This window comes from Macaca nemestrina, assembly GCF_043159975.1.
Source record: "Macaca nemestrina isolate mMacNem1 chromosome 10 unlocalized genomic scaffold, mMacNem.hap1 SUPER_10_unloc_1, whole genome shotgun sequence".
NCBI lineage: Eukaryota > Metazoa > Chordata > Mammalia > Primates > Cercopithecidae > Macaca > Macaca nemestrina.
In genome coordinates, this window is record NW_027257570.1 from 197,714 (window position 1) to 207,722 (window position 10,009).

At 40.0% G+C, this 10,009-nt stretch overlaps 1 pseudogene; it reads right to left on the reverse strand.

Annotated features, from left to right (window-relative positions):
• Positions 1 to 680: 680 nt before the first annotated feature.
• Positions 681 to 4,965, reverse strand: LOC139361120 (zinc finger protein 669-like; annotated as a pseudogene).
• Positions 4,966 to 10,009: the final 5,044 nt, after the last annotated feature.

The following is a 10,009-nucleotide window of genomic DNA, read 5'->3' on the forward strand; positions in this document are numbered from 1 at the left end:
CATTCTTGGAATTTGCTGTTTGATACTGGAATACACTCTTAAATAAATGTGGTTATGTTATTCATCATTTTAATTGGCATTTCTTGTCTTTTTTTTTTTTCTAATGACTTATTTATTTTAGACTATAGAAATGATGTCAGGCAAAAAGCAAATTCAAGCAACCTTCTTATTTGAGTTCAAAATGGGTCCTAAAGCAGGGGAGACAACTCACAATATGCACGCATTTGGCCCAGGAACTGCTAAGTAATGTACAGCGCAGTGGTTCAAGAAATTTTGCAAAGGAGGCGAGAGCCTTGAAGATGAGGAGCGTAGAGGGCAGCCGCCGGAAGTTGATAACGACCAATTGAGAGCAACCAGTGAATTTGATCTTCTTACAGACACACGAGAAGTTGGCAAACAACTGAATGTCGACCATTCTATGGTCATCTGGCATTTGAAGCCAGTTGGAAAGTTGGAAAAGCTTGATAAGTGGGTGCCTCATGAGCTGACCAAATATTTTAAAAAGCATCCTTTTCAAGTGCCATCTTCTCTTATTCAGTGAAACAACAATGAACCATTTCTTGATCAGATTATGACATGCCACGAAAAGTGGATTTCATACAACAGCCAGCTCAGTGGTTGAACTGAGAAGAAGCTCCAAACCACTTCCCAAAGTCCAGCTTGCACCAAAATGGTCATGGTCACTGTTTGGTGGTCAGCTGCTGGTCTTCTGATCCACTACAGTTTTTGAATCCTGGTGAAATCATTACATCTGAGAAGTATGCCAAGCCATTCGATGAGATGCACAGAAAACTACAGCATCTGGAGCCAGTACTGGTCAACAGGAAGGGCCCAGTTCTGCACAACGCCTGACCACATGTCATACAACCAGGGCTTCAAAAGTTGAATAAACTGGGCTATGAAGTTTTGCCTCATCTGCCATATTCATCTGACCTCTCGCCAACCAACTACCACTTCTTTAAGCATCTTGACAACTTTTTGCGGGGAAAACACTTACACAACCAGCAGGATGCAGAAAATGCTTTCCAAGAGTTCATTGAACCCTGAAAACATGGAATAAACAAGTTTATTTCTCATTGGCAAAAATGTGTTCATTGTAATGGTTTCTTTTTTTTTTTTTTAGACAATCTCATTCTGTCACCCAGGCCAGAGTGTAAAGGTACAATCTCAGCTCACTTCAACCTCTGCCTCCTGGGTTCAAGAGATTCTCCTGCCTCAGCCTCTTGAGTAGCTGGGAGGACAGGCACATGCCACCACGCCCGACTAATTTTTGTAGTTTTAGTAGAGATGGGATTTCACCATGTTGGTCAGGCTGGTCTCAAACTCCTGACCTCCTGATCCGCCCGCCTCAGCCCCTCAAAGTGCTGGGATTACAGGCGTGAGCCACCGCACCCGGCCGAGCATGCTCCTTTGTTCCTACAGGAGGATGTGATTGGCTTGTCTGTTGGTTGGTAGGGAACTGAATCACGTGACACTGACTGGTAAGACTGTAATACTATAAAATACAGTATATAAATTATAATACCATAATGGTGTAATACTATCTACTACAATACCAAAGGCATCCATGAAAAGCCCAACACTATCATATGTGACTGAGAGACTGAATGTTTCTTCCCTCTGATTGGTTGCAACATATTGTCCTATTTCAATTCTCTCTCCTTCATTCAAAGTGAACGATCCAAATAACGACAGAAATAATAAAGAATAAAGGGCAACAGATGCAAAGAACTCACGAGATGATACTCTATGGTAAAGTTTATGTACTTAGGAATTAATACCAACTCATTATTAGCAAAAAATAAACATCTTTACATCAAGAGTAGTTTTTCCTTTAATAAAAAATGGTGGAATATGTGTAATGGACAAGGGATAACCAAAATTTGCCAAATGAGGCTAGTAAGACAATCCTAACAATTCACAATCATTGTTCACTGGTCCATTAATCAGAGGACAATACATACAAATGAAACTTATCTGGTCGGGTGCGGTGGCTCATGCCTGCAATCCCAGGACTTTGGGAGGCCAAGGCGGGCAAATCATGAGGTCAGGAGTTCAAGACCAGCATAGCCAACATGGCGAAACCCTGTCTCTACTAAAAATACAAAGAATTAGCTGGACGTAGTGGTGGGCACCTGTAGTCCCAGCTACTCAGGAGGCTGAGGCAGGAGAATCACTTAAACCCAGGAGGCGGAGGTTGTAGTGAGCCAAGATCACACCACCACACTTCAGCCTGGGCAACAGAGTGAGACTCCATCTCAAAAAAAAAAAAATTAAACTTATTTACATATTAGAAAAACATCAAAATTCAACCATGAATCCAGCACATTATCAAATGAAGAGACAAACATTCTACCAACAAACTTAAGAAAATATCATTATCTCTGAAATTCAAGTACTACTGCTTAAAGAGCATTGACAGAACTCTCACCTCAAGGTTTCCCTGCAAAACAAGATGAAATGCATACTCAAGACTCTTTAAGAATGAGCCACTGATAAAAACAATACACTTGTAACTTATGTTAAATTTCATACATTTTTTTCAAGCACTGCACGATAATTAATTTGCATCAGGCTTTCCAAATTAGAAAAGCTTCACTTATAGAACTTCTTTCCAGTGGGAGTTTTCACATGACTTTTCAAGTAAATCTGAAAACTGAAAATATTCTTGCAGTTTCTAAACTATTAGAGTTTTAATCCTGTATACGTTCTTGTATTTACAAGGTCCAGCCAGCTACAATGTGCATTTTCATATGTCCTTCAGTGGGTATGAGGGAAATGAAACATTCCCACATTCGGGACATTCATAGGGTTTTTCTCAGGAATGAGCTGATGTCTTCAAATGGAACTAACACAACTGAAGGCCTTACCACAAATTTAAATTTTTAAAATTTTTAAAATTTTTAAAATTAAAAAGGCTTTTCTCCACTCTGAGTCCTCCCAAATCTTCAAAAACAGGAAAATCTGAAGGCTTGACCACATTTCCTACATTCTTAAGGTTTCTCTGCAGTGTGAGCTCTTTCATGTTTTTGAGGCAATGGGAAAGAGTAAATGTTTTACCACATTTCTTACATTCCAGGGGCTTTATTTATTTATTTATTTATTTATTTATTTATTTATTTTTGAGATGGTGTCTCACTCTGTCGCCAGGCTGGAGTGCCATGGCACAATCTCGGCTCACTGCAACCTCCGCCTCCTGGGTTCAAGCGATTCTCCTGCCTCAGTCTCCTGAGTAGCTGGGATTGTAAGCATACGCTACCACACCTAGCTAATTTTTGTATTTTTAGCAGAGACGAGGTTTCACCATGTTGGCCAGGATGGTCTCGATCTCCTGACCCCGTGATCGGCATGCACAGGATTTCCCCCCAACCCCCCGTGGCTTTTTATGTCCTTGAAAAAGAACTAAGACAACTGAAATGTGCCACCATGCCCAGCTAATTATTTTCTTTCTTTCTTTCTTTCTTTCTTTCTTTCTTTCTTTCTTTCTTTCTTTCTTTCTTTCTTTCTTTCTTTCTTTTTCTTTCTTTCTTTCTTTCTTTCTTTCTTTCTTTCTTTCCTTTCTTTCTTTCTTTCTTTCTTTCTTTCTTTCTTTCTTTCTTTCTTTCTTTCTCTCTTTCTTTCTCTCTTTCTTTCTCTCTTTCTTTCTCTCTTTCTTTCTTTCTCTCTTTCTTTCTTTTCTTTTCTTTCTTTCTTTCTTTCTTTCTTTCTTTCTTTCTTTCTTTCTTTCTTTCTTTCTTTCTTTCTTTCTTTCTTTCTTTCTTTCTTTCTTTCTTTCTTTCTTTCTTTCGAGATGGAATCTCACTCTGTTCCCAAGCTGGAGTGCAGTGGTGCAATCTCGGCTCACTGCAAGCTCCGCCTCCTGGATTCACGCCATTCTTCTGCCTCAGCCTCCTGAGTACCTGGAGTGAGCCGCCGTGCCTGGCATTATTTTATTTTTTGTAGAGACAGGGTTTCACCATGTTGCCCAGGTTGTTTCACATTGTTTTAATCCAGGCTAGTTATGAACTCCTGGGCTCCAGCAATACACACACCTTAGCTTCCCAAATTGCTGGGATTATAGGCTGAGTCACTACACGCAGCCTCTATATCATGACTCCTTTCATGGCGAGTATGGTGACTGGAACGAGTGTAGGCTTTACCGCACCTCTTACATTCATAGGGTTTTTCTCCAGTATGAATTCTTTCCTGGAGGTGAAGGGAACTGAGGCGATTGAAGGCTTGGTCACACTGTTTACATTCATAGGCTTTCTCTCCAGTATGAGTACTTCTATGGTTACAAAGGGAACTCAATCGACTAAAGGCTTTGCCACATTGTTTACATTCCTAGGGTCTCTCTCCAATATGAATGCTTCCATGGTAACGAAGGGAAGTGGAACAGCTGAAGGCTTTATCACATTTGGTACATTTATGGGGTGTTTCTCCAGTGTGAGTCCTTTCATGCATCTTAAAAGAACAAGAAAATCTGAATGTTTTCCCACATTCCTTACATTCGTAGGGTTTCTCTCCAGTGTGAGTTCATTCATGTATTAGACAAGAACCGGAAACAGTGAACGCTTTACCACATTGTTTACATTTATAGGGTTTTTCTCCTGTGTGAGTTCTCTGATGTCTTTCAACTGAATTGAGAAAATGAAAAGCTTTCCCACATATCGTACATTTATAAGCTGGATTTCCACTGTACATTATCATGTGTCTTCTAACACCTGGAACAGAAACGAAGAATTTCCCACACTGTTCACATTTATATTGCTTCTCCCCATATGGTTTGTATCCTGAGTGAGCTAGGATGTGCCTATTAAGGAGGGAATGACCTACAAAGACTTTTCCACAAATACTACATTCACATTGCTTTCATCCAGTAGAAATGTTCTCATTCAGATCAAGATTTGGAATTTGGCTGACAACTTGTCCATCATACTGACTACCTTCTTTGCTTTCACACAGTCTCTGTGCCATATGATTTCTGTAAAAAAATGACAAGCACATTTTTATTGCTTGGTTTAGTAACTTTCTACTTATTAATAGGTCTTGGACTTACACTGCTGCCAATACCAGGGAAAATGCATTTTTTTTTTTTTTTTTTTTGCCATGACCGAATTATGTGAAAGTAAATGGGTTACTACTGAAAACACAGCTACCACCTGCATGGCTATGACCAACATAGTAAGATTCATATACACAATTTTGTAGTACTATTTTCAAGTAAACTGTTTTCCAAACACTGACTGCTACACTGAAGTACGTTACATTTTGGGTGAAATTTTTCTAAAAAGAAAGAAATTTACAGTGACTCTTATTTGTTTTTATTGCTTGTTTTTAAGTCCATGACATGCTAATATTCCTTGAGAGGACTTTATTTCCTCTTCTCAGTGCAAATTATCTTGTATTTTTCCCAGGTTTTTCAAAGTGATCTTCAATATACTGGTCTTTCCATTTGTTTCCTAAAATGCAGACCCACAAAATTATCATGAATTATTACAAACTGTAGAAACATTACTAGATTTCATGTTCATTGTACACAGTGCCCATGTCTGATTTCTTCACCAAATCATTCCCTTGCCACATTCCAAATCACAAATAGCACTGATGATAGGGAAATACTTCTGTAATTAAGTGAAAGGTGTTGTCATTCTCACCTACAGAAGCCAGATTCCTGCAGATTTCCTGCATCATTTCTCTGTAGAGATTCTTCTAAGAAGAATCTAGCAAAGCCCATTCCTCCTGGGTAAAGTTCACAGCCACATCCTCAAAAGCCACGGAGTCCTAGAACATTCCACACATATGTATAGAAGGATAGGTGAGACTGACAGCACTGGGAACCTATACTCAATTCATAAGCTATGTACATGATTCTAAAATTTCCAAGCATATATTCTATGACTTGATTGTCACAACTCTTACTCTGTTCACACATACTCCCTCCCACACAGCAGTACTAATGCTAGAATTGAACTCTTCAAAAAGGCAACAGCAAAGTAGAAACACCCATCTCATTAGAGAATACAGGGAGTAAGATGTGCTGCCAGGAGTTACCTTGTAACTTCACTTTGTACATTTCTAGTATCTGCCATAATAAAGTCCTACCTGATGTGCATAAGTGAGTTAATATTATCAGTCCTGAGACTACTTATTCTTAAAAATGCCTGCTCACAAAGTTCAATCTTCGTTTGTATTAGTAACTTACATTTTGAAAGGGATTCCACCAACCCAAGTAACAAGAATAAGAATTACTTATGCAATATATTTGCCAGAACTTTTTCTGCTGAAGATCTATTATTTTGTGTCACTGCAGTGGTGCTTAGGGAACCAGACGCCAAAACACAGTCTGAACAGTAAGTGTTCAATGACTTTCCTTGGTAGACAATATTTTACATGTGCTGTCGCTTGTTAACTGGGCAGTTGAGCCCATTCCATGTGATTACACCAAGAGAGAATGGGCTTATTAAATTCAATTGAGAAGAAAATAAAACCAATAGTTGATATTTAATAATACTAATACAATAATTTTTAAAATTTCTATTGCACAATGTCAAGGCAGAAAGGAATAAGAGGAAATATGACACATGTTTTTTAAAATGACATTAATGTCACCACTTCCAGATGTTAATCCTATGAAATCACATAAATTCCCAAATCAGGTTGTTTTAGGCAAGAAAAACTACTTTTTCATACAGAGTAAAAATGACAAATGTCTAATGATTTTTAGTCATCTAAAAAAAGAGTGATTGCTTGTCTAACATATTTCTAAGATTTTCAAACGAAAATATTCAGGACAGCACAGTATTAGCAGAGAGATGAGCAAGCAGACCAAGGGAAGAAAAAGTCTTAATGACCCAGCATTTATATGGAAAGTTGATGAATGAGAGAATAGGCACTGTAGAATAGAAAAAGAAATCACATGCACATTAAAATATGAGGCAAACCAGGCTAGCATCTACTTGGGAAAATGCATTGCATTCTTCTCTATTCCATAAACAATAGTCAACTTATTATATATTCAAATATGAAAGATAAAAAAAACCAAAACACTTCCAGAAGTCACAGCAACATTTTTTTTTTTTTTTATGAAGGATTAGGCAGAATTTTTTTTATGTAAGAAAAAAGTGATAAAGGAACAGACAAACTCAAACATATTAAAATTTAGGGAATAAAAAGAAAATGGAATGGGCCGGGAGTGGTGGCTCACGCTTGTAATCCCAGCATCTTGGGAGGCTGAGGCGGACGATCACCTGAGGTCAGGAGGTTGAGACCAGCCTGGCCAACATGGCAAAACCCCGTCTTTTTGTTGTTCGTTTGTTTGTCTGTTTTTTGAGACAGAGTCTCGCATTGTCGCATTGTCGTTTGGGCTGGGGTGCAGTGGCAAGATCTTGGCTCATTGCAACCTCCACCTCCCGGGTTCAAGCAATTCTCTTGCCTCAGCCTCCTGAGTAGCTGGGATTACAGGTGCCTGTCACCATGCTCAGCTAATTTTTTTGTATTTTTAGTAGAGACAGGTTTTCACCATGTTGGCCAGGCTGGTCTGGAACTCCTGACCTCGTGATCCACCCACCTTGGCCTCCCAAAGTGCTGGGATTATAAGCATGAGCCACTGTGCCGGGCCTAAAACCCCATGTTTACTAAAAATACAAAAATTAGCTAGGTGTGGTAGTGGGTGCCTATAATCCCAGTTCCTTGGGAGGCTGACACAGGAGAATCACTTGAACCTGGGAGGCGGAGGTTGCAGTAAACAGAGATGGCGCCACTGCACTCTAGCTGGGCTACAGAGAAAGACAGCATCTCCAAAAAAACAAACAACGACAACAACAACAACAACAACAAAAACCCTCAGAGGCCGGGCACAGTGGCTCACACCTGTAATCCCAGCACTAAGGGAGGCCAAGGCGGTTGGATTACCTGAGGTCAGGAGTTCAAGACCAGCCTGGCCAACATGGTGAAACCCCGTCTCCACTAAAAATATGAAAAATTATCCATGTGTGATGGTGGGCGCCTGTAATCCCACCTTCTTGGGAGGCTGAGGCAGGAGAATTGCTTGAACCCGGGAGACAGAGGATGCAGTGAGCTGAGATCATGCCACTGCACTCCAGGCTGGGTGACTGAATGAGGCTCTGTCTCAAAAAAACAAAACAAAACAAAACAAAAACCCTCATATATCCAGATAAGAGCATACAGATGTGTCCACTCTTATAAATTCTTCACCACGCTACAAGAGGGGAAGTGACATTTTGGTGAATCTTTGTAAATCATCAATTTATCTATCACACTTTTATTTCACCAGTAGCATTTACAAAGCTAAGTAATACAATTCCATTTGAAATTATCCATAAATAGAACAGACCTTTAAAACTTACTACACTCACTCTGGGGAAGAAATAAATATGAATTTTTAGCAAATAAAATATATCATTTTACCTTGCTTCTTTGGAAATAGTATTTTTATCTTTCAAGCTGTACTGACAAAATGTATCTTACAGTCAATGAAAAACTGAAACTCAAATAAGCGGACAAGCCTTTTCAAGGTAACAAACTCAGGGAGAGGCAGTGCTGACTCCAACACAGAGCTTTCTAAGTGTCACGGCAGGCCATTCTATCCCTCGGGACACCCATCCTGTTCAGTAAAGTACTCAGTGACCACCTAGGAGGCACTGGCACTGCTCTTTGTCCTCCTGTGCGCCTTCAGTGCATTTTCATGTTCAGGTTGTTGCACATCCTCTCTGGGGTGGGTTTTCCTTGTCCTTTGGGACAGTTTTTCTCTCTTCACAAGTCTGAGACAATCTAGAGAGCAGAAATCATTTCTGCCTTTTCCTCTCAATGTCAGCATCCGATTGGCAGACCATCAACATGTCTCGGAGGAATAAAAACAAGGGCTGGAGGAACAATTTTAAAGACCTAACTTTGATGACATTACATTGTATTGTCCATAATTTTAATGTCCTCAAATTTTAATGACCCTAAGGGGTCACCACTGTAGATGAAACTATACCAGGAGATTCCTCTAAGGCCAAGAGCATCCAGCTGCTCCCCTGAGAGACTCTACCCCCTACCTCAGGCTGTCCTTGGCGATGAGATGACCCCGGGGCTGATACTCATACTCACTAGACCCTCCAATAGACATGGCCACAGTGGGTATCCTGGGTCATCCCCAGACAGTTCTAAAATGCCAGGACTAGGAAAAGACAGGAGGGTGGCTGAGGACACAACACCCTGTAAAGTTTTCACAGGGGGACCTCAACCTAAAGACATTTTGGTAATATGTACACTTAGGAAAGATGAAAAGAAGAGAGGCGCAAAGATTTTTTTACAGTAGAGTGTCAGATGATTTATTCTCCGCTTTCCTGTCATGTAAAATGTTTGGAAACAGAAAAATATTTTGGTCAAAGTGGCTCACGCCTGAAATCCCAGCGTTTTAGGAGGCCGAGGCGGGTGATCAATTAAGGTCAGGAGTTCGAAACCAACCTAGCCAACATGCCAAAACCCTGTCTCTACTAAAAATACAAAAATTAGCTGGACGTGGTGGTGGGCACCTATAAGCCCGGCTACTTGGGAGGCTGAGGCAGGAGAATCACTTAAACCCGGGAGTCAGAGATTGCAGTGAGCGGAGACTGCACCATTGCACTCCAGCCTGGCGACAGGGCGAGACTCCGTCTCAAAAAAAAAAAAAAAATATATATATATATATATATATGTATATATGTAAAATATACATTTAAAATTACTACGTGTGGATAGTATTTGAAGTCATGGGACTGACTGTAGGTAGAAACAAGAGAAGGCAGGGAAAGTTTTTATATTTATATTTATATATAATTATATAAAATTAATATACATAATTATAATATATAAATATATAATATAGGCTGCGCACGGTCACTCACACCTGTAATCCCAGCAATTTGGGAGGCCGAGGTGGGCAGATCACCTGAGGTCAGGAGTTCGAGACTAGCCTGACCAACATGGAGAAACCCCATCTCTACTAAAAATACAAAATTAGCCAGGCGTGGTGGTGCGTGCC